Source organism: Salvelinus alpinus, chromosome 15 (genome assembly GCF_045679555.1).
Source record: "Salvelinus alpinus chromosome 15, SLU_Salpinus.1, whole genome shotgun sequence".
Lineage (NCBI taxonomy): Eukaryota > Metazoa > Chordata > Actinopteri > Salmoniformes > Salmonidae > Salvelinus > Salvelinus alpinus.
Window position 1 is genome coordinate 15,137,376 of NC_092100.1, and position 4,777 is coordinate 15,142,152.

The 4,777-nt window shown below is 42.0% G+C and overlaps 1 pseudogene; it reads right to left on the minus strand.

Moving 5' to 3' along the window:
- Window positions 1-25: 25 nt before the first annotated feature.
- Window positions 26-4,009, minus strand: LOC139540532 (podocin-like; annotated as a pseudogene).
- Between the last annotated feature and the right edge of the window lie 768 nt (window positions 4,010-4,777).

Here is a 4,777-nt window from a genome sequence, read left to right on the forward strand (position 1 = left end):
CTCAATCTTAAATGGTGTCCTCTCCTTGCTTCCTTCCCTTCATCAGCACTGATATGAAACAACGAGTGGCAAAATCAGGTTCCCTGGGACCAACCACGCAGCTCTTGCATCTGAATTAAGACGCTTCCCTTTGTCTGTCTACTTACTACATCATGGGCCATCTGTCTTTCTCTTTGGTCTCTCCTGTCAGAATGGGATTGGCTGGAGCTGGGGTGGTTAAGCATCAGGGGGCAGGTCAGAGGGGATGGTGAGGGTGTGTAGCAGGAGGTGGATGGTGGCGGTGGTGGGGGGAAACAGAGAGGGAGTCCAGGGAAGACTTCAGTCTCACAGGCTGCCTTCTCTCCCGCTGCAACAATCACCTACAGGACAGGGAGGAGGGGAGGCAAGGCCTGCAAGTTGGCAATGCTTGCTGTTTGGCTTTTTATGTTTATCATTCTGACATACGTTGATGTCTGGACACACACCTCTTTTATTACGTACTTTTATTTGGGCTGGTCTCAGCCTCTACAGCTAGACTATGCTGCAGCTCAATGGGGAGACAAAGGTCCTCTCTGAAATGAACACGGTGTAGCGGTGGGGGGCTGGCCAGCAAGTGACTAGAGTGTGAAGTAACACAAGCGTAGACCAAAATTGACCTTTCTCCTGGAAAACGCCACAGTGCCGGATAACAATAAAACCAAAACCTAGCTCTTCCTTGAGCCTTTCTACACGGGTCTTCCGGTCCCTCTCTGCTACCAGACAGCTAAGCTGTTTACTGGCGTATCCAACAAAAGAAAACAGAAATTCAACAGGCTTAAACCTTACTGGGGTCAGGTCTAGGGCCAAATAACATCTGGGTTCGAGATCCCTCCCAGCGTTGAAGGGCTTTGTATGTCAGCTCTTGCTGCTCCAGACCAAAAATAGATCTGGCTAAAGCCAGGTAAAAAATAAATAAAAAACACCACCCAACTTCCAAGCTAATTATATTCAGGTGTGTGTAATTAGGCTCTTACCCTTCCGGGCCTACCTCTCTTCTGGCCAGCAGATGTCGCCAACGAGCAGGAATAGACCGGTCTTCACACACCCACCCTTTCAGTCCATCACAATGGTGAAATGCGCACACAGTGGACACACACGTTTTTGGAAATTCCAACATGTACCTGCTCCATTCACAGAATGTTTTACGACACCAGCCTTTGGAAATGAAATGAGTCGTTGCGTTGTTTTGTTCAGGAAATGTTACAAATGCCCGTTTGTAATCTGTCATTGATGATGAGTCTTACATTTCTGCTCTGTCCATCTTGATCCCACATTGGCAAGCTACAGAATCAAAAGCCACATGTAGATATAAAAGGCAGCATGATTCACTCTAGTGTTGAGAATATATACCACCACCCATTCACTCAAGTTCTTGGACACTCCATGTGATTCACACATCAGTGAGCCTGCTCACTACCAAATTCCATGAACAACCAAGGTCAATATCAAATGTCAATATCACACATAGGTTTAAATACTATTTGAAATCATTTAAAATACATTATCTGTGCATGATTTAGCTTGCCTGGCTTAATGGACCAACTGAATAGTTCAAACTGTAAACCCCACCTATCTGGCACTCTAGTTAGGTTACACTGAGCAAACAGTATTTGAACAATTTTAAATAGTATCTGATCCCAGGTCTGGAAAATATACAGACCCGTATCAAAGAGTGAACTGTAGGTTAGGTACCTGGATCTCCTGGGCGAGCCTCTTCCTGCCCAGAAGGATGTGGGTGAAGTTGTGGTGGGCTAGAATGGGGCAGCACTCACACTTGACAGGGCAGTACAGCATAGAACCATGTTCTCTATTCAGTAATTATAAGATTCCGTGCTCACCAGATCCTTGGTTACCACCTGGAAAAGATTCATGCTCAGAGAAAATTATATTTGAATATTTGATGTAGTTTGTGTTTCTCTGTAGAGCTGTCAGAGGAGTTACCGTACTGTGACCAATTGGATAACAATTGAGCATTTTTGGACGGATGTCCACTTTCTAAAAAACATAGAGGAGTGGGAGGTAGAAAAGTAGGCCTTGGTCCCGGATGCAGTAGATAGAGATTGTAGAGGTACTGACATACTGTGTAGTGTACAGTATAATGAACATATGGACAATGGAGGTTGTTCACAAGACTTGTGCTGTGGTAAATCTTACCAGTTGCCTTTTCAAATCCATTTTAAACTTATTTGAGAAATTCAGAGATATTTGTTTGATGCATGTCTCATCTAGCCTAAGACAATCTTCCATGTTTGAAAAAAAATGTGTCATTGCGTTTTCCTGTGTCACCATTTTACGAGTAGCCCGCAAGGTGTGTCCCTAAGACAATCCAATTATTCGTAGAAACTATGAATGACTCGTTCAATGAGTCATCAAATAATATTATAATAACAAGTCCCCTGGGTCTCCCTTGCAGTAAGTGACCCTATCTGAAGATCACAGCTCTCTCATGCTCCCTCACAACCTGTCAATCAACACAGTGGCTAGCTGTCAATCAATACTTGCCGTATCGGAATGACACACAGAGAAAGACAGCCCACTGTGTTTGTCAATGTAATATACAAAGAACCAAACACCTTCTTACTCCAAAGTTTATATTATTCTTTAAAAATACATGGGGTTCTGAATCCTTGTAAATGTAGTCATTCACAAAATATTACATTTCAATGATACAATACAATTATATACTTACAAAGTACAATAAGGAAATCTACTAATTGATGAGTGCTGTTCAACACAATGTGGAAAATAGTCAAACCCGGAAATATTTTAAGCTGAACTATTGCCTGAAACATTTTTATACAGTCAACGTCAAGGTTTGTACTGTACTGTACATCCTGTGTGTAATAAGTGTTGTTTGTCTACAGTAAGGGAAGGTGGAAAATGCTTACCTTCACACAGAACCAGTTGGAGATGACATCATGAAATAGCGACTCACACACTCCAAGACTCCACGACTTCAAGCCTGGTGGCGACAAATAACATTCAGACTTACAGTACATTGACTTACTGCACAGAATATTCAGACCTACTGCACAGTACATTCAGACCTACTGCACAGTACATTCAGACCTACTGCACAGTACATTCAGACCTACTGCACAGTACATTCAGACCTACTGCACAGTACATTCAGACTTACTACGCAGTACATTCAGACATACTGCACAGTACATTCAGATTTACTGCACAAAACATTCAGACATACTGCACAGTACATTCAGATTTACTTCACAGTACATTGACTTACAGTACACTGCATTCAGACGTACTGTACAGTAACAGTAAACTAAGGTCCTTTCAAATAAATTATAATTTAAAATAAAAAAAATAGGGCCCTTATTCACAAAGTGTCTCAGAGTAGGAGTGCTCATTTAGGATCAGCTCCTCCCTCTTATTCATTATGATTTCTAAACTGATCCTAGTCAGTACTCTCACTCTGGCACACTTTGTGAATAAGTGCCCAGTATATTTAAGCAATAAGGCCTAAGTGTATGGCCAATATACCACGGCTAAGGGCTGTTCCTATGTGCCTGGATACACCACAAACCCCTGAGGTGCCTAATTGTTATTATAAACTGGTTACCAACATAATTAGAGCAGTATAAATACATATTTTGTCATACCCGTAGTATACGGTCTGATATACCATGGCTGTCAGCCAATCAGTATTCAGCACTCGAACCAACCAGTTTATAATGACATTTAAGATATTGATAACATGTCTCACCTTCCTCCTCCTGCCATTCACTCTCTATTAAGGCCATAAACTCTTTGTTCTCCTCTCCGCTCACGTTCTCTCACGCTATGCCGTCCACAACAGTTGAGGTGGACTTGACTGGTCTGTCTTCTATCTCTTCCTCTCCCTTGGTCTCCTGGGTAATCCCTCTTTGGCACTACTTTCCTCATGTTCCTCAGGGAGCCTCACTGTCTTGGTGCCCCTGTGACGGCGGCCCCTGAAAGTCGGGGACCCAGAATGTTCTCTCTTCGCCATCTTCCATGCCCGCGGCAAGGGGAAGCTGACTCCAGGTGTTTCTCCATCCCTCTTGGCATGTCTGTGGCTGGTGAGAAGTGTGCAACCCAAAGCTTGTTGCTAGTTGGTTTGCTGTTTGAGTGGCTGTCTTGATTTCAACGGCCCTCCCATCCTCAGTTGCGATCAACTATAGGACAGGGAGGAAGCCTTTGTCAAGGGCTGCTAGTTTGAAATATAAGTTGTAATTTTTGTTTTGTTTACATGATCATACCCAGTCATGTGAGGAATATCTTTGGAGAAAGGGTTACTTTGCAGATCTTTGTGCTTGGGTCGGGGAGTCACTGTTGGGAATGTGCAGACTCAGATGTTTGTCTTTTCCAAAAAGGTGTTGGTTTTTAGTACAGGAAAGACACACATCCTCCCAGACACAATTTAATTAAACTGTAAATTAAGTATTTGACCTACATTTCCCCTGCTGTAATGAATTCTCATCAAGGCCCTCACCTAGGCCAAGAAACAAAGTATTTTAGTTTATTAGAAATTATTAGATTTGATGAACAAATTATTGAATAGTCTGTCATTCATATGTCTTATTATTGTTCATTAATATTAGGTTATTAATTATGGCTCCGTTGTTTCAGCTTTTGAAATAATTAAGTGTTTTAATATAATAATTGTATTGTATTCATAGTTGTAGTAACTTTTGTAGATGTATGTAATCATTTTTGATAACGTTAATTAAGCAACTTGCCATGGCAATAACCAGGTTAATCATGATTTTGGAAGTGA